The sequence below is a fragment of the Mercenaria mercenaria genome, chromosome 2, assembly GCF_021730395.1.
Source record: "Mercenaria mercenaria strain notata chromosome 2, MADL_Memer_1, whole genome shotgun sequence".
In the NCBI taxonomy this organism is placed as follows: domain Eukaryota; kingdom Metazoa; phylum Mollusca; class Bivalvia; order Venerida; family Veneridae; genus Mercenaria; species Mercenaria mercenaria.
In genome coordinates this window covers 112,859,152-112,883,848 of record NC_069362.1, presented here as the reverse complement: position 1 = coordinate 112,883,848, position 24,697 = coordinate 112,859,152, and positions in this window count along the sequence as shown.

Here is a 24,697-nt window from a genome sequence, read left to right as displayed (position 1 = left end):
TCAGTCCTGAGACTTGCGGAGCATTTTCATTGGTAGAGAAAATCCGTAAGTCGCGCTCATTGGATAGAGTTGATAAGACTGTTTACAATTAACAGAAATTAATGCTGTAAAGTAAATAATTTCTGAAAGTAGGTCCCTCGGAATCACCGAAAACAAGGCAAACAGTGAAAATCGCAGACTCGGTTTGATTGAGTCTGTTCATCAGAGCAGTAACGGAAAATGCAACACTGCCCACGCCCCCAAGAACCGGCTTAAGCAGTATTCAATCTTCAAATCTAAATGAGTTGAAATCAATGATCCCGAAGGACCAGAAAATATAACATCACTTTATAAATACAGCGTCCGTCTTTATTCGGCGGTTTCTATCCGTGAGAACGGACATATGGTCAAGGTTATATTTTCCGTAAATAAAATCTGGAAAGTAGATCCCTCAAAAGCACCGATAACAAGGCAAACAGTGAAAATTGCAGACTCGGTTTGATTGAGTCTGTTCATGAGCAGTAATGGAAAATGCAACACTGCCCACGCCCTCTAGCATCGTAAGTGGATAAAATCCGTCAGGTAATAACTATATATATAAATCTATAAAAGAAACAGTACTGTATACAAGTACAGGTTATATACGATCTCCGTTAATTACGGATGATCCGTAAGTTGATAAAACTGTCAGTCAGTAGAGTCTACATTCGATCATAGATACAAGTAACAATTGAAAAGGTCAGGACTGGAGAAGCATACTACCAATGAACGTTAACAACTTCCACCCCTCCAAAGACTATTACAAAAGCAACGCATTTACAAAATATTTTAGTTGTTTTGTTTCAACATCATTTATAAATATAACCTATCATTTCAGTATCAGTTAAAAATTATACCACGTTTATGGGCTTTTATTGCTATTCTGCTTGTGGTATTTTACCGTCCCGGCCATTTCGGTAATTAATACAGGATTTTAGTCGATGTCTTCCCGTACCTTGTACCGTAAAATACACGCCTATGTTGGCTTACAATATAACAAATTCTAGATGTGCCATTTTCGCTGTTTATGTATAGAATATCATAAAATAAAATTTTTTAATGAAACAAATGCAAATACAACAAACTTGTTCAGAGCTTACGTTGTACAGAGAAAGGTTACTGTATACGTTTTTGTGTCATATCAAATTCTATACATTTAATTATGAGTATGGTCATAAATAGAAATTGTGATTATAATCTTTTATATGCAACTGAAATAAATATATATATAATAAACAACCAGCATTAAATGTAACATATGTAGGTACATGTATATTTAAAATGTTAAAAAAGAATATATTTCAAAACTAAATGTATATTTAGCTGCGAAAAAACAAATGGGCGGTTTTCGCGCGTCAGCGCACAAACACAATGTATTATTCAGTGGCCATTACATACATCATCTGCTCTACATCTGTGAGTTTGTTTCTAAATAAATTGATCGTATTTGTAGAGAATGAAACTGGTACAATTTTAAATTTGAAAATAAACCTTGACTTCGGTTAAGAACACCCTTCACGCCCCGAAGAACCAGAAAATACTGAACCCAAGCACGAAGAGACTTGACTGCCGCAATACGGCATTTAAATGCTGTTACATTAGTTAATGAAATCTATAAGTAGACCCTTTAAGAGCATAGAATACAAACAAGGCTCGGTTTGACTGGGTTATGCAAAGTAATGAAATGTCCAGCACCTCTCTCACCCTCTATATTCTTTTATATAAGTTTTGAATAGACTTCATGGTCCGAAAGGATCAGAAAATATAACAACGCTGAATCCGAGTTAGAGTAGACCTAACGACCGTACTGCGCTGTTGTGATTAAATCTAAGTAATATTTTATAAATTCTTTGGAAGCGTAGAATGCAACTTGACATACTTGTCACTTGGTCTGTTCCTGGATTCTACTAGTATAAACATGTTCTTCGCAAGTAACTGCCAACTTCCCCGCATGAATGAGAGGTAGAGAACGAATGATTTCTGACACTGTTTTATCAAATCGTCACGGAGAACATATGCCTCACCCAGGGATCGAACTTGCGATCCGTAGATCTGCGCTCTCTCTATTGAGCTAGGCAGGTTTATTAGGATATGTAAAAAGATCCTTTGGAATCAAAGAATGCAAACAAGAAGAATAAAAACAGACTCGGTTAACAGCTATTAAACGGAGATACATGTATCATTTTAGACCAAGTAAAAGTAATTGCATATTAGTAATGAAAACAATTTGTGAACAAATAATAATGTTATGAGGCCCGTATAATGTTTTGTATACCAGACGGAAACAACTAGAAAAACCTTTTGCTCTGTAAACTATCTTTAACAGTGGTCGTTACTTTGTATACCAGAACCTCTTCCCGCAAGTGCTGTTGTTCAGGAAACTAACCAATTAATTAATGAGCGAATATGGCATGAGAATGCCGACTGAAATTCTATGAAAACCGAAAACAAGTAAGAAAATGGATATAGGAAAAATAAATTCTATGCCTAACGTTTTGCTAACAAGAATGAATGGCTTAGTTTGATTGCAATGAAAAGTAGTTTTATCAATATTCATGACGAAAAGGAAGAATTGATATCCCTTGTGCGGAAGTGTGGAACCGTTTTACCTTTGATCTCCGCCTCCTCTTCCCAAGATATTAACTTTATTGAAAAATATTAAGTTTTCTGATATTATTAGACGCAGCGCGTGAACACATCAGTAAGGGGTATGCAATGAAACAGTTGGTAGTAAAAACAAGAAACGTGGATGGTGTGTTTCGCAGCGGTTTCCTGATAACGTAATATTATTCAGAACGTTTACAAATTCGTTTTTAGCTCGACTATTCGAAGAATAGTCTAGCTATTCTACTCACCCTGGCGTCGGTGTCGGCGTCGGCGTCACATCTTGGTTAAGTTTTTGCATGCAAGTACATACAGCTATCATTTAAAGGCATATAGCTTTGAAACTTACGTTTTCTTTTTATAGGTCAATTACCAACCTCACTGGGTCAAGTCCCATAACTCTGACATGTAATTTGAGCAAATTATGCACCCTTTTGGACTTAGAAAATTCTGGTTAAAGTTTTACATGCAAGTTACTATCTCCAAAACTAATGTAGGTATTGAATTGAAACTTCACATGTGTCTTCGGGGATATACACTCATTCTCAGCAAACCACGGCATTTCATTTATTCCAGAACTGAAAATTGAACATCTTTAAACACTTATGTTCTATTATGTTTCACAACTGGTAGTATTTAGACAATTTAAATATGAAATATTACCAGTACAGATGTCTTAGTTTTTTTTCAATGACAGCTTCTTTGGATGGAACCATAAATAATTTCCGTTATTTTCGAGATATAAGCTCTTTAAATTGTACCTTTAGTATCGCAGTTCTGATATCTCATGTCAAATTAAACTTTGTATCTTCTTACTACATGATAATCTGGAAATCGGAATCAATTGTTGAACTTCCATTAACTTGTCCATTTTGAAAATACCTTGGGGTTAAATAGTTCACACCAAATAAACTTGAATTTTATTTGCAAAAACACATAACTGACAAATGTTTTATATTTTACCGCATGTCGTATAATGAAAAAATATTTAGGACTCGTAAATGGTTTTAGATTGGCCCGTAAGTGACAGAATCTCGGGATCTGATGAAATGTCACAATTAAGTATTGATACTTTAATGTATACATTTATAATGATTTAGGGTTAACATTTATCTTTTCTTCAAATGGGCAGTTATTGTCTTAGCAAGATGAACATAGTAAAAATTTGTAATGGAAAATTTGAACAAAAATTTACATCAACACTGTATTTATTTCTCAAATTCCTGTGAATAAGTGCATAATATGCTAACAAATCCAAGTTTATCATAACTGAACACAAAAGCATGACTAACAGTAAGAGCATGGTGTGAAATATTTAACTGTAACAGTTTCTTAGTGTCTTTTTCACACAAGCAGAAGATCGTCCTATAAATGATTATTAGAAGTATTACCTTATTGAAACACTATCTTTTATACTATTTTGTTGTAACGAAACATAATAACTTTATGAACATCTATAACATAATGTGAACATAACATAAAACTGTAACACAATTATGAAAGTATCTATCCTTATGAAAGTATCTGTCCCGAAAATGGTTACAAGAAAGTCTATATAGTGAGAAAGAATCTAATACATTAGTTTCTTCTCTAGTTGACTGAAATGAAAAACACTAACATTTTGAATGTCATCTTTATAGTCACTGGACAATTTATTTAACAGGTTTTTTTCCTAGCTAATTTGGGAACATAGCCTATACCCCCAAAATTGGGAATTTTGACGCATAGATGTTCCAAATTGGGAAATATTTAGTCCCACAGTATATAGTAAGGATGTGTTTAAACACTTTCTCATACACTTGTTTCACATTGTACAACCTCTTTAACATACTTCCATTACAAAATTGTCCATAATTTGGTCAATATTTGTGATTTTTTTTTTCAGAATATAGATTGGGAATTTTTGCACTCATTTTGGGAAAAATACATACTTTTTGGCATTGGGAATATAGCCCAATAACGGCTATAAAAACGGCCGGAAAAAAACCCTGAATTACTATCATCTGTTGCACTACTAACTTTTACTTGTCATCGCATTGGGTTCTTGATTTTGTGGGTTTTCAATCTCAGTGTCATTTTCTGTATCTCTCTGTTTACGTTTTCGTCTGTACTTTGCACAATCTTTTCTATTTCTCATGCGTCTCTGTTGCTGCTTGTCTTCACTCAGTTCTGCTACTGGTATAAAATAATCCTTCACTCTGGCATTTTCTCTATTCAGCCATTCGTCTCCTAATCGTGCTTTCTCCCTAACTCTATATTCTTTCATCCTCTGAGCCTTTGATTTTGTCATTCTAAAATAAGCAGAAATGTTTGGAAAGATACAGTATCGCATTATCCTAACTGAACTGTAGGGAGGGCGAGGGGGTATGTAACTATAAACACAATGCCAAATACAAAATGCGAGTACGTAAAACATTTCTTTACATGTCTATGAATCAAATAAGTAAATTTCGTGTGTATGTTTATATAAGAAATGACATTTTATATATAGGAAAATAATAACCTTTTACGGGACAAGCTAGTACCATTTATGGGACATATAATCTAACTAATTTAAATTCTTAAATGTACTTGAAAACTGTATAAAGTACGTTTGTTTAGACAGATTGATAATACCTATATAAAATAAAATAGTTCATATGTCGTAGCACAATGAATTATGCCCAATTTATATGACAATTCTTGGAAAAGCTGTTTAATTTTTAAAATATCTTGTTTCAGGACAAACGCCATGCAGTTAATACATGTTTCTGTTCCAAATGACATTTATCTTCTCAAATAAATACAAATTACTCTATACTTTCTGTGTTTTTATTGAAATGCATGCATCGGGATTAAGCTGCACTCGAACTAATTTACCACAATCATGTTCACCATTTACGGGACAATTCAACCAGTTACAGGACGCAACTGTTTGCACGTTTCTCTTATTCATGCTATCGCAATATAAGTTTACCTGTATTCACACATGAATTTGAAATTAAATATGTTTAACTATTAAATAATCTTAATATTTAAACATTATTTACAATAACATAATTATTGTTTGTTGAAGCAGCTAGTGTACCTGGTATGAACAAATTTCAGAAAGCAAACATTTTCAAAAGCATTGCGGGTTGTTTACATTCTTCCGGAATAACATTTTATTAACCCTAAGGCTCATTATTAAGCTAATGACAGCTAATAGAATGAACAGAATTTATAAGAATAGGCAGGGGAATGGACAGTGTCCCGTATATGGTGGGCTCGTAAGTGGTGAACAATTTTGATTGGTCTAGAAATTTTACTAGAAATATTTACATGATTTCATTAAATGACGAAAAGTTGGAAAGACAAACACCTTCTCCAAAAATTTAAACCACAATTTAACAGTAATGTTGAGATCTTATTGTAAATTGTACAATTTTTTAGGAGACTCGTAAATGGTTTTGTAAAAATTACGCCTGTAAAATATACGTTTACTGTTATGCCTTAAAAAAGTGGTTGGCAGAAACTCTTAATCCTCATTATGTAATATTTACTATCTAACTGTTGATCAATTATAAGTGTTGTATGACTCTTAAATCGAGTAACATGTATTACTTACCCTGTTTGGCAATTCGGACTCGTAAATGGTGTCGTCTTTAAAGATAAGTAATTCATGAATGACTGTGAGCAAAATACTATTTCGTCGGTACAAAAATATTTTGTTTGGCAAAATATGCCATACAGTTGCAAATATAACGCACGTGTACTGTAACAAACGAGCATTTGTAAGAAAATGTGTGTAATGAAATACACTTCGATCTAATTGAAGACATGTTGTTTATCCGAGCCCTTCCTTGCAACAGATTCTGTCACAAGAAAAATCAGAACGAGAAGCTATTCACTTGATGTGCAAAATGTTTCAGCAATATAAGATGAGATATTAATGCATTTCATTGGTGAGTTCGGTCTTCCATGCTCCTCCTAGTGGTCGTGGAATATAGAAGACATGGAATGTCGTACTTAAGTGGGAATGAGTGTATAAAACTAGTTGATAGCAGCAAGTCTCATAACTCTGACCTTCATTTTGACCAAGTTATGCCGCCTTTTGGACTTAGAAAATCCTGGTTAAAGTTTTGCGTGCAAGTACATACAGCTATTACTAAAAAGCATATAGATTTGAAACTTATTTTTTCTTTTACTAGATCAATTACCAACCTCACTGGGTCAAGTCCCATAACTCTGACATGTATTTTGGGCAAATTATGCCCCCTTTTGGACTAAGAAAATTCTGGTTAAAGTTTTACATGCAAGTTACTATCTCCAAAACTAATGCAGATATTGAATTGAAACTAAACACGTGCCTTCGGGGTTATAAAGCTAGTTGATAGCAGCAAGTCCCATAACTCTGACCTTCATTTTGGTCAAATTATGTCCCTTTTTGAACTTAAAAACTCTTCTGAAATTTAAACCTTGTTGGGTAATATTTCCTGCTTCTGGGACAATATTTCGAATAGTCGAGCTTGGCTGTCTTACGGACAGCTCTTGTTTAATGTCTCGCACTCAATATTCTCCGTATTATTTTCTATTTAAAGTACATTTTATAAATAGTAGCTTCTAGCAGGTGGAAATGAATAAGCTTGTGCTTTTTTGTTGTTTATGTGCTTGCTTTGATATGTATCAGAAACATATTTTGTTTGTTTTATTGCATTTAAGATTATTTTCAGATGTATCTAAGTTGGTTATCCCTGCGTATTCCTGAATTTAGTAACAAAGCAAAGCTTCTCTCCTAAAATTACTTAAACCTTCCCAATAGAGGTACCTTTGATGTCCGTCTCCTGATTTTATTGAAATTATATATAGCTTTCTATTATTTTTAGACACAATGCATGAACACATCTGCAGGTGGTATGGAAATCAAACAGTTGGTAGTTTAAATAAAGGACTAAAAGGATTTGTTTCTCAGCAGTTTCCTGATACAGTTAACACCATTCAGTTTAATAGATTTTGCACTCAGTATCCTCTTGTTTTTATTTTGTACGTTAAAATACATTTTATAAGTATAGTAGCTGCGGACAAGTGGAAATGAATAAGTTAGCGCTTGTTTGCTTTGCTTTGCATCAACTATTTTGTTTGTTTTATTGCATATTTATGATTGTTTTAGATGTACCTCAGATGTATCTGGCCATCCTCTATCTCTTCAGATATTACTGAAATTAAAGTGGTTATTCAAGTTGTTAACACCAAGTCAATTTCGGGGCCAAACAAGCTAACTTTCCTGGATAAATGCGACATAGCATTTGGGGGCTGCGTTTTTTTCAACGTGGCTTTCCCTGTTGGATATTTATCCTTGTTTTGTCATATTTCATGGTACTAAGAAGACTATTATTTGCCAGTTTGCCATAACTAGGCGAAGTCATCACAGGTTATTTTATAATACATGCAATTAAAAATAAGTGATTGTCACTATTAGTTAAAAATAGCTGTCGCGTTCCTTATCCAATATGTTGACAAAATATATAAAAAATATTTTTAGTTGTTTTAACCTTGTCATCAGTTACTACCATTTGGATGCTGCATGAATACAACACGTCACCCTCGATCTGGACCAGTCCTTTTGTCAGCTTTACCATGAAATGTTTTTTGTTGGCCGCTGTGATACTATAAGTGTCACTGTTTTCTCGTTATGATACCTTAGCTTGAAGTATATTGTTAAATGGACATGACAAAGTTAGAATAGCTGTCTCTGAGTCTTGTATTAAATGAGAATTGTGTAATTATTCAGGCCCCCATTACTCGTTCAAAGTCGTTCCGCTTTCTCACTGGCAGCAAAATGTTTCATGTATTCTAAAGCATCATTTTTCACAGTCTGACCTTGATTTTACCATAATAATTCCTGACTACTCATTCTAATTTTGTACACAGGTGCATTTCATCTCTTTGAAACAATTCTCATAAATCATCAAAATCACATCTGATAACATTCTCTCGGGAGAATTTATCTACAGCCACAGCATTATCAAAATACAAAAATATTGAGCATAATAATAAAACTGGAGTGCACATCATTTGAAAAGATTTTCTGATGCCCGACATCTTGAGGAAACTTCTTCCAATTTGCAATAAATCGAACAAAGGCAAAAACATATGAAAAGCATAAAAAAGAACAACAATGAAAAATGGTAAAAAAAATGTTTAAAATTAATGGCTGTTGTCTTTTAAAAATTATTTTCATCTATAAGGAACTAATGATTTGATGATGGATGGATGGATTTTCGTTTATTTTCTTCACATACTAGTAAAATGAACTATACTTAGTAATAACCAGCTACAGGAGATACCCAGAAACAGAATCGGTTGATCATACAGTTCTAAAATTAAAAGTGTACTTTATGTAGGTGTCAGTGGGCTTGTAATTTATTCTAAACAAAATACAATTTTTTTTCGGCGTAGCTGTCTAAGCCAATTTTTGACCTACTTTAAGAACCAATAAAAGCTGCAAATTTATAATTCTTCAACCAGTAAAAATAGCGGGAGTTGACAGAAATGAATACATGCATACTTTTAATTGGCTGAATTAATATACTTTCACAAAAAGTTTCGTTACATTTCAACAGAGTATTACATAGATACAGTAGATACTGTGTCTAATGACGTTTATCGGAGAAGCACAATAGATTACGTATTTATACACGTATTAGTTGAATGATTGTTTTTGTTTTTTTTGTACACGAATCGTGGATTTCCAAATTTGTGTGACTATTTATGTTTTGTGTAGTTGACGGTCATGGCGAGCTCGGCTATCTCTTTTAACTCTGTTATGCACTTGCGGATTGATTCCCAACGCTTGATTAAACTATCAGTAATATTAAATGCAAGTTGAATCACAAATGCCGTCTATTTGCTGGTATATCTACCAAAAAGTGTCAGAAATACACTTAGTATTTATTCAAAATTACACAAGAATATTCAAACTGTTTTGCAAAGCGTCATAATCTTGTAATGCATTTCTTGTGTTAGAGTGTCACGCGGAACAGTTACTGTGATTTTATTAAAACTTCACATGGTTAAAGAGGAGATTGCGAGAAAGCATGCAAAGTATGAAAGAATATATTTTTTGCACTCCTTTATATATACTGCAATCGAACATTTGAGCGGACAACTTCGGGAACTATGAACATTTAAAATGAGTCAGTCTAATATCCGTTCTGTACCATATCATAATACATATGAGCGGACAACTTCGGGAACTATGAACATTTAAAATGAGTCAGTCTAATATCTGTTCTGTACCATATCACAATACATATGAGCGGACAACTTCGGGAACTATGAACATTTAAAATGAGTAAACTTGTATCATTTATTTAGTACATAATATACATACTGCAATCAAAGCATACCAGTATACTAGTATTTCTGTAATGCACAGCTTTATATTGATTGTAAAACACCATTCTTTAAAGTCAGAAAAAAAGCTTCCTTATAATGTTTGGATTTAGATAATTATAAACAAGTTCGCGGTTCGTACAAATGAACGATTTGTTAAATATCGCGAAGAATATAACTCTAACATCAACTGTTAAATTACTTCTTTGTTGATTTATCAAATTTAAACTTGGCAATTGTTCCATGACACTAGAACGTGTTAAAGATATATTAGCGGATTTTTGTCTTCAGCACCAAACTTGATTAGCGCTAATAAATAAAATATTGAAAAAGGCTATATAAAGTATGCACAAAATTAAATACGTAGTAGATAAGTCTACAAGAAGACCTTTGGAAACATCTAAGTTTGATCGAGTCTTTTCATATGGGTAAAAGTAATGTTCAACGACCTTCAAGCTCCCTAGCTCCAGCCTAATAGGTTGAATTCTATCATATAGATACATTAAACAAATGCAATGCATTACTCAACAATTCAGTCAGTACAGCAAAAGTGAATTCTATTATACAAAGGCGTTGAATGGACTCCAGGATCCCAAAGGACCCGAAAATATAGCAACTCTCTTAGTCCAAGACTTACATAAAAAGACGTTTTATTCATCTTGCAGAATCTGTCATACCCAATTGTATTAAAAGCGTCTACACAACACCCACGTTTGAAACAAGCAATATTGCATGGCAATGTTTTATTGGCAACATAACATCTTATATTGCTATTATACTTTTCTGACAGTTATTTCATAATCAAAGCATCAACCGCCAACACACTTATTGATCAGATAAAAAAATTCATGCACGATGTTTGATCTAGAAGCAAAGCCATTGGAGCCACGAAGGCGCGTACTACGAAAATAATACAACAAACATTCATACCGAAGTACCTTGATGTATAAAATATAAAATATAAAAAAAATGTTGCTTATGACCTTGATATCGACATGAACAGAAAGCATGGTAACAATGATCGCCGCACGTCACTGAGGATTAGAAAAATAAGCAATAACAAGCCTTAGCGCTACATTACGAACATCAAGCAAATTAATGCCGCTATGGTTTTCACTGTTGACTTCTGAAAGACGGTAACTTCATATCATGATAATTTGAGTTTCAACTAAGATACATTAAGTACACAGTTCAAAAAATTAATTCAAAGGAAAATAGTTATCTTCCATTTACATCCGTTTTAACAAAACTTAAAACTACTCAATAATCTTAGATACGGCAGTATATACGACCCGAATAAGTGGAACTTTTGCATATATTTGTGACAGCATATCACTGAAGTTGCCCCAAAGCTCATATATGCAGGCTTCCGTCATTTTAAATTCGTTTGTATAATGTTGCTCTTGTAACGTTTTTAATGAAATAAACTTTGCAGTCTCCGAGAAAAGACCTTCCTCAGATCCAATGCTGGCGCTACTTTAACATAGTACACTATGTACATTTCTAAATTCCATACTTGGTTTTATTAAATATTTCAATGCCATAGCAGTTTCACAGATGTTTTCGGGGTTTTTTTTATTACAACTTTCAACTTTAGGAACATAGAAACAGTTTACCCTTCTTTTCAATTCAGGTAATAAAGTCTTCCTTCTTAAACCTTATTCCTTGTCCTCTGATTCCCTTTGTATATCAGCTCTTGTGCTGCCCATATGTTAAATATATTCAGAATGTTTAATATGAAAGACTTATTTCCAAATAATTGTATATCATTAGGATTGTACACTTCATATATTCGTGCAAGAGAAAAAAATTGGTATTCAACGTTAACATGTTGGTAAACTTCGTAACCGTTTTGAAATAATATACATATATGATTAATTATGTTTTCATATTAGTACAGTTAGATACAGTTTCTAATATTTTTCATCCCATTAATATAGGTAGCTTGTTTTCATTTATTTTTAGCATAAGTGTAAAAGTCCAGATCAAAAATGGTAACCAACGTTACCACGTTGAACATGAAAATCAGATTTACCAGCTTAGTAAGGTATGGAATAATACTTATCTACCAAATTGTACATCAATGAAACATGAAACAAACAAATGAATATGACATTAACAAGTAGAATCCAACGAATGTCATCCAAATATTTTCAGATAGTCATGTGTTGAAGAAAAGGTGATCGAAGCGGGTGGAAATTGATTCATGCTGATATCATGAAAAATAGAACCAAATAGTCAAAATAAATTTAAGAATCTCAGAATAAGTAAATTGCAAATACCTTGTGTTTGGCTGTCCATTTGTTAATTTCTGCGTACTTCAGTGAAGGTAAAAGACACAAATGATATCTTTAGTTAAAAGGATATTAACTTATCAATATATAGAAAATAAAAAGAGCCTTAAAAACGGTGTTTTACTTGTATGCGATCTGTTGCAGTGACTGTAACGCTTTAAGTTATATAGTTCCAACAGATGACTTTACGAAAATACACGTACGTTACAAAAAGCATTATTTGCTTATTAAATTTTGCCTAAAAATATATTGCTATGTGACATTATTTTTCTTTTTTATACTAGCCATTGCTAATGTTTTCAAAGGACATACACTGTATACGGTTACATTATTCTAATGTTGCTTTTAGGTATGCAGTGCATGTCGTGACTCACCCTGACATTATTTATTTCTAACAGAGAAAATGTTTTTCGGTAAAAAGATGTAGAACTATGTTACGTGATGAAGTATAAACGGTAATTCTATCTCTGTGTTATATAGTGTCCGATAACGCAGATTACATTAATTCTGCCGATATTATATAAAATTTTATTATATACCTTGCTATATACTCCTTTAGAAATGGAATAGGCATTATAACCGGGTATTGGCCCGCCATAGATGAGTGACGTCTTTTTTGACGTCATTTTACCCTGTGTCTTCTCTATAAAAAATTTTAATTCGATATTTCAAATGATCAATGGAGTTATCATTATTATGTTAGGGTATATAATATTAACATCTCTTTAAACGGCAATGACGTTCCTAACGTGATTTTTAGCATTTCTGCTAATAACCACTTCGGGCCCGCCATTGCTGTATAATAAGTGTATGACATAAACAATTAATAAATAGTCGTAACTTTCCAGTTTTGGTTAGCACTAAGTTTCTTATGGCACCTTTGTGGCGTAGTCACAGTTTTGTGAACTATGTCTATACCGGCAATAGTAAATAATGCTTTATTAATGCACGTATATAAGCGAACCTAGAAAATATACTTATACGTGTAATCATAACTGGATTAGCGTGCAGTTTGATATAAATTCTATAATGATTTAACGGGTGGACGAAGTGAAATTACTTCTTATTTCTCTCCACCGCCCCCACCCCGCCCCCGAATATTACCTAGTATATTCTTACTCATTTTTGTAATGAATAGTTGTCATGGAATCAAAACCGTTCTTGTTTAAATATATCATTTCAGATTTTGAGGACACGCCTATGGACTCTTAAACATGCAACGAAAAGTTCAACACAAACTTACCTGTAAGTTTCTAAATGCAAGTTCACACAAACGCGTGATATGTTTTAACAGAACAGAACATATACTTTATTCGATTTGTACAGAGTACATCATCGGTATAATAACAAATAATATTTCAGCTAATATAGTAATCACGTGGTACTTAACATCTGACATGTGATTTGGTTATAGTTTAAATATCATGTACAGCATAACATTTAAAGATAATTATCAATAGAGGATACACAAAAAGCTACCTTTAAACAGCACAAATCTGACTCATACAATGTCTTTGTAACTGAGGACCTGACTAAGAAGAGGCAGGTCATAGTCCAGCAATTCAGCATGTAGAAAAGGTCTGGAAAATTCATTCTTTCTGGTCAAATGATGGTAGACTATTTTACAAAACCAGTGAAAAGGGTTACAAAATCATGGTCAAATCCATTGAATACATTGAACATATGCTCCCAGACCCAACAGATGAAATGCTCCTAAATCCATGGAACAAAAAGTAAATCAACATGCAATGTATACATAGTATGTAAACTGCTATCGATGTCAGAAAGTGTATGTTATCTTCAACAGAATTCTTTTATTTCAGTCTGTATAATGAAATGAATAACTGAACATTTCCTAATATTTATTTGATGAACATGTTCTGAAACTTTGGGCATAGTTGATAATCATACATCATATAATATATGTATTAAGTTGTTACTAGTGATTTAACCTGTCAAAGATAATGACATTTAAAATTGAACATGTTCTGAAAACTTTTGGCATAAATTGATAATTCATTTATAATATAAATATGCATTAAGCTGTACTGAGTAAGCTGTCAAGTGAGATTTAAAATGAATATGTTCTGAAACTTTTAGCATAGTTGATAATCATTCGTTATATAAAATATGCATAAAATTGTACTGAGTAACCTGTCAAGTGACATTTAAAATGAATATGTTCTGAAACTTTTGGCATATCATAGGTTGATAATCATTCATAATATAACATATGCATTAAGTTGTACTGAGTAACCTGTCAAGTGACATTTAAAATGAATATGTTCTGAATCTTTTGGCATAGCATTGTTGATAATCATACATAATATAATGTATGCATTAAGTTGTACTGCGTTACATGTCAGGTAACATTTAAAATGCTTATGTAATGAAACTTTGGCTGCATTCACTGAGATTACACATTTACAACCAGGTTTAATTCCTGGCCTTTATATAAAACATACTCATTTATACAAACTACTCAATAAAGAAAATTCAGAATGTAAAATCCTTTTATATTTAAAAGAACTAGATTTACATTGTACAGGCACACACACACACACACACAAGCACACGCATTTTATTAAAAAAATATTCTATAACCCGCTTTTTGAATATATTATTTTCATAGCCAAAATAATTAACATAAATTCTGCAATATGATACTTCTTACCTTATAGCATGAATAGTAATCCACACTTTCGATTTGACAATTGTTTACTATTAGGTCAAGTCAGACACACTTATTCTATAATATTTCACGGCTCTGTGTATTGCGGCTCACTTGACCAACATTAGCATGCGTTTTTCGTGCATCTACTTATACTGAAACAGGTGCGTAGTCGCAGATAAACATAAATCAATGTGAAATAAATACAGTTCGTTTCTCAGCACAGACATCACAACACACTTATTTTAAGTGATGCAGCAAAATTATAACTTTGTTTTTCATTATAATGCAGACATTTAGATGTATATAACATTTTGTTCTGCTTAAGTATTGCAGAAATTTCATTATAATGCAGACATTTAAATGTACATGTACATACTTTTTTTTCTGCTCAAGTGTGTAGAAACTTGTATATATAACTACTGCAGATCTTAAGATGTATATACTATTGTGTCCTGTTGTTGTTGTTTTTTTTTTGTCTGCAGATAATGATAATTTGTGTGTTTTTCATTATAATGTAGACATTAAGAAGTTTATAATGTTGGTTTCGTTATATGTGTAGAGTTTTGTATATTTTTACTGCAGATATTAAGATGTATATAATGTTAGATTTTTTCCTGTATACTTATATAGAAAGGTGTATGCTACTACTGTTCTGCTGCCGAAAAATGCAACTTATGATTGCCCAAACCTAAGTTAATTATGTTGGTATTATAAAGTACTATTTCAAACTCTTAATTTATTACATTTTCAACATCTGCCGAACCAGGGAAATTCACGTTTTCGCTGATGTTGGGTGTTTATTATTTATGTTTCATTTTTTTCTGCTTTCATATTTTCTGCCCAGCTGCTGTCCCGTACCGAAGTTTAGCACCCGGACAAAAACCTTTGTTTATATTGATCAAGCTCAATTGCCGACCGTCATGACTACGCAGTCTTGTCTAATGTTATACCCAAATAGGTAATGATCTAATATCTTGGAGGGCGGTAATTGGACTTTATTATAATGTCAAGCAATGCTTACCGAAGTCTTTTTCTTTTATAAGCTACCCGCTTCTTAAGGCACTCAAAATTCTAAATTAAATGTCTCTCAAAAAGAATATTTTTATATATTACGAACAATATTTTTATTTCTATTCATCATGACTAGTCTTATGAATCTACAATTTGCATTAATTATCACGTTAATGACGTTCAATTCCTTCAGTTTTAGCCACTATCCAACAACTGGATAGCGAGTGTTAACATGTCTCTTATTTATAACATTCAGTTTCACTTTATCTTATTAAAATTGCTCCTACTAGCTGGCAACGTAGAAAAAAAATCCTGGTCCGACCGAAAGTTTGTCCATATTTCATCAAAATATCCGTAGTGTTCGTAACAAGCTAGAGTATATCAAAAATAATTTTACTGATTTCGACATTATTTGCTTTACTGAAACTCACCTTACTAATGTAGTTGATAATAGTTACTTAGCGCTACAAGAGTACAGTAATTGTTTTCGTAAAGATAATACAGCTCATTCCGGTGGATTTCTTGTATATGTATCATCATCTTTATATTCTAAACGTGTAGCAATACTTGAAGACTACCTCCCAGAGTCATTATAGATCGAAGTAAGAGATAAATCAAAAACATATCTTATATGAACGTTGTATTGGCCTCTATACAATTGAATTCTGGGACAGATTTAATATATGCCTAGAAAGGGCAGCCGAAATTGCATCACAACTCATCGTTGTTGGTGATGTAAACGAAGACCAGCTTAATCCATCAGCCAGAACATTCAAAGAACTGTTGTATCTTAATAGTATGAATAATGTCATAAACGAACCTACTCGCGTAACCGAAAATTCTCAAACACTTATTGACCCAATAGCAATATCCGAAGGGATTACAGTTTTTGATTCTGGGACTTTCAAAACCCCGGCTGATATAAGTGACCACTTTGGCACATTTATTTACATAGACTTTGATATCAATTCTGCAATTCCTTTTAAGCGAAAAGTTTGGAACTACAAATACGCAAATTTCGAACAGCTTAATAATCTTATTCGAACGCACGACTGGTCCATACTTTATAATGATACGGTTTGTAATGCCAGCGAAACATTTACATGTATTTTTCTTGATCTTGCCCAAACTTGTATTCCAACAAGTTTAGTGACCATTCGTCCAAATGACAGGCCGTGGTATAACTCAGAAATCAGACACAAGTCCCGTCAACGCGATAGACAAAAACGCATTGCTCTAAATTAAAAAAAAAAATCGTCCGACTGGAATCTCTACATACAATTAAGAAACAAAGTAAATAATATGAAAAAGTATGCCAAAGAAATCTTTTATAATAAGTTTAAACTTAGAATTTAACCTAAGTGACATGAATGTTTCAAATCCTCGAAAATACTGGCATTTAGTTAAAACTTTAATTAAGGAGAACACTGTAGCGTCAGAAAAAAAATACCTCCATTAAAGAATCAAGATAATACTTACGCTATATCTGATTCTGATAAAGCTTATAATTTGAATGATTTTTTTGTCTCAGTTTCTACAGTATTTTTAACAGATCACTTCATGAGAATATTTATCCAAACTCTTGGAAAACCGCTATGGTTATGCCTCTTTTTAAAAAGGGGGACCGCGATTTGCCGTCAAACTACAGTTATTTGCAAATGATAGTTCTCTCGCCGTCTCAAACTGTAATGTAAACATAATTGAAAGTATCCTTAACAATGATTTAAAAACAATAAACGATTGTGCGAAACAGTGGTTGGTTCAGTTAAATCCCAACAAAACGGAAGTTCTTTTTTATCACTGATAAATAATAACCCTCCTAAATTAGTATTTAATGACGTACCATTAGAAATTGTTGAAAACCACAAGCAACTTGGCGTAACCTTTAGTCAAGACGGAACGTGGCATACCCACATATCAAATATTGTTAAATCTGCATCTAAAGTATTAGGATCAATGAGAGCATTAAAATTTAAAGTAACCAGAAAAACTCTTCAGCAAATATACATTTCTTATATGAGACCAATACTTGAATATGCATCAGTTGTTTGGGATAGCTGCACATATTATGAACAAGAAACACTTGAAAAACAACACTATGAGGCGGCCAGAATAGTGACTGGTTTAACTCGCTCAGTTTCAATACACAATTTATTAAAAGAAATAGTCTGGGTCTCTACTTTATCCGATCGGCGTAAAATACAGAAACTGATTTTAATGTATAAAGGAAGGCACGGAACACTACCAATCTACTTAAATGACCTTATCCAACCATTAGTTAACGAAACACCGCCATATAATTTTCACAATAATGACAACTTTGTGACTATATCACGTCGAACAGATATATATTCAAAATCTGTAATACCATCATCAGTTAAGTTATGGAATGAACTAGAACCTTCAATTAGAGAATCATCCTCTTTAAACATTTTTAAATCAAAATTGAAAGAATTATTTAAGCCTCACACCCTACCAAAGTATTATCTTATTGTAGAAAGAGAAGAATATGCAGTTTGTCATGCTCGCTTAAGAAATAAATGTAGCATTCTTAACTACGATCTTTACAACAATCACTTACGAAGTGACCCTTTTTGCGAATGTGGATGCGGAGAAGAAAATGCAAAACATTATTTTTTATATGTAAAAGATACTCTGAGGAAAGACTTCGTTTATTTCAATCAACAAGACAATTCCATCCTTTAAACACAAATATATTACTCTTTGGAAAAGTAGAACTAACTGAAGAAGAAAATGGTATTACTTTTTTAGCAGTACAAACTTTTATTCAACAATCAAATCGGTTTAAATAAGTACAATAAATTCAATAACGTGAAAATTTATATACATTTTGTTATGAATGAAACTGTCTATTTATGTTTTTCTTTGCTTGAACAAAATACGGATTTGTATCAAGCATGGGTTTTGTGTGTGTGTGTGTGGAGGGGTGGGGGCTACGGTCGGGATGCAGAGGCAGCTTCATGAATCAAAATAATAGCTCCATTACAGAAATGTATTCTTTGATGTTTTCTTCTCTCTCTCTCTCTCTCTCTCTCTCTCTCTCTCTCTCTCTCTCTCCCACTCTCTCTGCCCCCCCCCCTCTCTCTCTCTTGATTATTGTAATCTTTCTGTTGTTTATTTCTCTCTCAACTAACTTGCTCACATTTAGTCTGTTGAATAGAATATTATAAGATCTTTTTCCATGGGAAGAGCTGTATGCTGATGTTGAAATAACTCGTAGCCCAACCCTTTTGTGTTTTGTTGTGTGCTAAAAATGTATGTAATATTGTGTATAATATTGAAACAGAGAGCAATACAATATGATTAAACTAAATGATACACAAGAAAAATCTTAACAGATATAAGTTTATAAAGAGTGTCGTCAGTTACATAGATTTAACAAATGTATTTTTTACATTACACGTCCACAACAATATACATGTATTTTACGGTTTACAAGCATTACAAATACAATGCACTATTCATAAATACATAAAACAGGTACATATATGTACACATATCTTTATTTAACTTACATCAATATGAAAAGTTCATACATTTTACAAATGAATTTTACTTAGAACTTCACTGTAATATACTTTACAGATTACAGATACAATGTACTTTTCATACATACATAAAACAGGAATATACATATGCAATGTTTATGCTTACATGAAGATGAAAAGTTCATACATGTATCTGTTTGCTAGCTATATCTATACTACATTACATTTAATATTTGGTCCCTACAGTTCAGTGCTTGTTTTATATAAAGAGATAAATTGAAAATAGTTTGTTTTTTCTTGTTTCTGCATTAACTCTATAAATCTATACATGCTCGGTCTAACGTAATAATATTTCTTTATGTATTTTTTTCTTAAGGTTGTAAAACAAGGACAAACTAAGATAAAATGATATTCGTCTTCCAAATCCAGTCTGTTACAGCATAAACAATATCTTTTATTTCGTGGGATTCTGTTTCTGGTATATCTACCAGTCTGTATTCTTAATGAATGAGCAGAAATTCTGAATTTAGTTAGGAATACTCTGAAATTGTAAGGAACGCTATCAAAGTACATCTCATATTCTAATGTTGGTTTGTTTGTTTGTTTGTTTTTTGGGTTTAACGCCGTTTTTCAACAGTATTTCAGTCATGTAACGGCGGGCAGTTAACCTAACCAGTGTTCCTGGATTCTGTACCAGTACAAACCTGTTCTCCGCAAGTAACTGCCAACTTCCCCACATGAATTATCAGAGGTGGAGGACGAATGATTTCAGACACGATGTCTTTTATCAAATCGTCACGGAGAACATACGCCCCGCCCGGGGATCGAACTCGCGACCCTTCGATCCGTAGTCCGACGTTCTCCCTACTGAGCTAAGCGGGCGGGCTCTAAGTTGGTTAACATATTATATAATTCGAACATAATTCTTCTTTCTTTATCGCGTTCCCACTCTGTATAAATGTATCGATAATCTTTGTTTAAAAATAACACCAAAAAATCATAGGTAACTGTATTTGGTCATCCATACATTGGCACAACCGTATTACAAAGTAAATTTCACACCAGAAACCAATTTCTAAATCCTTTTTTACAATCAATTAATGGTCAGAGTAAAAACTTCATTATATTTTTCTGTTTTAAACCTTATCCAGTATTTGCAATTCTAACATATCTATTGATAATAATGGTACCTGCCCAACTCGCCATAAATACCTGTGAAAATGTGCTTATTCTGCATTAATAACTGTTTACAGAATTTTTAGTGAATTCTTTCAATTTCTTTGATTTAGATTCCCCCATATTTCAGACGCATAATTTAGAACAGGCCCAACAAAGGCATCAAATAATTTACACAATTTAGGCTTCAGTCTAATTTTCTGCAATTACATAACAAAAAGTTTAAAACTTTCATGCCTTACTTGAAATGTTGTGATTCAGATTAAAATTACAGTATAGTTAAAAACAACACCTAATTGTAAAATCTTTACCACATCTAATGTACTCCCATTAAAAGTCCATTCTCTGTTGGAAAGGCCACCTCTTTTTCGAATACTAATTTTGTTTCGTAGTATAACTTAAGACCCAGTTACAATATTCGTTTGTAATCAATATGCTTTGGAGTTCATCTGTGATTTGCTAAAACCAGTGTCTGCAAATAAGTAATTTAATACACACACATAAGGTATCCATTCTATATTTCTTGTAATTTTAGTTCAAGCTTCTACGAAAAGAACATAGTATCGGGTACTTTCTCCCTTGTTTAAAGCAACCGCATTTTCGAAAACTCGGAGTAAGTATTACATTTCTATCACAAGACTTCAACTTTTTGATAATAATCCTTCACGATAATCTAATACTATGCCCTATATACCTGTTTTGACAATTGAAACATAAATTATTTCTATCATTGTATCAAAACAATTCATTAAATCCACAAAAGACAATTACAACCTTTTATTCTCATTTGAAACAATTTGAACAGTATCATTAAAACATTTAAGGTCAATGTAGAATCGACCTTCTGAAACCAAACTGAGATCAGCAGAATGGACTCGTGTATCTCACAAAAGACTATTCGTTATTCAATATTGTAAAAACTTAGACAAAGACATTGAAACGTATCCGTTAATATTTCATCTTACGTTCACCTTTTTATGTACAGGAAACCTTCAGTCACTTGTCAGGAATATAAAACCGGAGTTCAATACCGCTTAAAATATCACAAGGTGAGACGAAACAATATCTATACATCATCAATATCATTCTTAATAAAATCATTGCCATGGCCTTATTTCTTTTGAAGTCTTCATTGCCAAGTTTCTTACAGTTATAATTTATCTAATTCCTCAAAACAAATCTGTATATAAATCATGGTGTTACAAAAATCGTCAGCTCAGTATACTGTATGATCATTGTCATTACTAATATTTCAAAAAAAGTTAACTTCATCAAGAGTTATTTCATTTGAATTCAACAGTTTCTTTTTCTTAAAATACTTCCAAAATTGACTAGGCTGCTCGTTTTGAAAATTTTCTATATCAATCATTTTTTGTCTCAAAAAGTCTGACTTTTTTTTCTTGATTAATTTTTTATATGCCATTTTCACATCACAAAAATGCTTTCTAATTTCATTCGACTTAACTCTTAAAAAGAGAGATGAAGCTTCCTTATAACGCTTTCTAGTTTCCGTACATTCATTGTCAAACCATTCCGCTTCTTTACAATTGACATTTTCAGTAAAATATGACCTAGCCGAAATTTAACGAAAATCATGTTGAACGTTTACAGATTGGTCAGTTTGCTAACTATCTGTAAAATAGATCAGTCTTGTATCGTTGTTTACAAATTTAAAAATGACATCAAAGAATGCATGTGTTCAAATTGCATACTAAACATGTTTATGTTTTTCACACAAAATCAAAGTAAAAACATCGACTTAAACAGTTTTTTTCCACTTCTTAAAAGAGGTTTATTGATTTTAGTTAATACCTTAAAATATTAAAATAACTTCACCCAATGAACAGATCTTGATTTCAGGTTGTGTACCAGGTATTGCATACTTGTATGTGTGATTATTATGAAAACGTTTCACCTACTATGAATAATAAAAACTTGTTTACAGACTAGACAAAACCCACTCATCAAAACACAACGATATTGCATGACAATGTTTTATTGGCCACACAAATCTATACTGTCATTTGAATTCTTTGACAATAATTTCGTAATAAAAGTGGCAAACGCGATGAAATCGGATAAAAATGCATGAACAATATCGACATTCCCTATTATCTTTGCTGGCTATACATTTATGTAAATGAATATTGCATGATACGCCTACCTATGTCACGGAATGCGCTCATACCTTCCATCTTTATTATAGAAAAACGCGGATGTCTAATTTGCTTTACGTGTTACTTCAATACATAATTTTCGAATCTGAGATACTTTTCCTTAAAAACAAGCTGAATTATCAATTTTGGTTTGTTGGTATTTATTTTCAGCTCACCCGCTTAGCTCTATAAGGAAAGCACAGATCTACGGATCGCTGGGTCGTGAGTAAGAGCCAGGAACACTGGGTTGGTTAACTGCCCGCCATTACATAACTGAAATACTGTTGAAAAACGGAAACCCAAAACAAATAAATAAAGAATGCGCATGCTTTTTGTTTAAATCGTATACGATCCTTAGAATAATATAAGAGAGATTCCTCTTCTATTGCCGCTCCGTATAATGAAGTTATATTTGAACAAGAAGTATCTTTAAAAAAGATAAACGGCCGCATTAGTCAATGCACACTTTAAGCTACGAAACGTGCATGCACTTTCACACACAATTGGGTATTTATAAAGCAAAACAAAATATAGTTTTTGAAGTAAAATTTAAATGTTTTTTATGTAGAACATATTTTACAGCACACATATCTTACATAATAACTGTATTAATAATAATCTAGGAGCTTTTGACAAAAAATAAGACTAAATAGGAGGGGTCGAAAGGTGTGTGTGTGTGGGGGGGGGGGGGGGAGTCGAAATGACCATTTTTGAAATCGTCAAATGAGGGACGACTTGACTGGAGGACGAGTCGACTAGGAGACAAGCTGACTGTAAATAAATTATAAATGGAGTGGCAGAGACAACTCAGCAGTTTCACTACTGAGGGGATTTAGGTATTTCCGCAGGAGTCTTGCGGATTATACTGACTAACAATACCGCCTAGAGCACCTGCACACCCTTAACAAAATATTATCTATTCCATTCGAAAACCTGCGGACAGCCAAAATGTACAATTTTAATCATCTGATAAATGACCTTCATTCCAGATATAAACAGGAAGTAAAAATGAAATCAATACAGGCCAACGGGCGAAAAAAGATTAAGTCTGATTCAGGTAATAATACTCAAACAATAACACTATTATAAAAGACTTAATATGTCTTTATATATCAACAATGTAAATTCTGAAGATTTATATCTTAAGACACGGATATGAATATAAAAAAATAATACGCATTGTATCCTTTGAGGAAGTATTCTCTGTAACCTTTTAAGTTTAGACCTACCACATGTTAAAACTAGAAGATGGTGTCAGTTTATGAAAAATGTAAGATTATTATCTGGACAAAAAGAGACAGAAACACAGGAAGGGTTTATTTTATAGTAAAATAAATCATTGCAGTTTCATTTTCTTACTCTTTACTAGCTGGAAAGTTGTTGTCTGGACACATAAATGAAAATGTTGTGGAAGGTTATGAATGAGAATTGTGTGAAACGCCAAGACCGAAAATGGTTGTATAGAATGCAGATCTTTTACATCGATGGCAACTTCCATTCTACTTCGTTAGTTGACCCGTAATGACAATCGGATAATTCCGTATTCCACGTATGCAATTTTGCATTGTCCGTTTTTAGCTAACCTGAGCAAAAAGTGCAAAGAGTAAGCTATTGTGATCACGCACCCTCTATCCGTCCGTCCACAATTTTCTTAGAAGCCAGGCTTCGAAGCCAGGCTGTTTCTTGGTTGGTCTTTCAAAATTATTCAAACGGTTCCGCTTGGTTACACACAGGGGCCGCCATAGCTATAAAAGGAAATTCTTCAAACGACATCTGAACCGCTAGTCCAATTTTAAAATAATACCACACAAATGGTCTTTGTGTAGCCTTCTACTAGGAATAATTCTGATTCTTCAAAAAAAACAAATATGGCAGCCAGCGGCCTGGTCACTTTCCCTATAT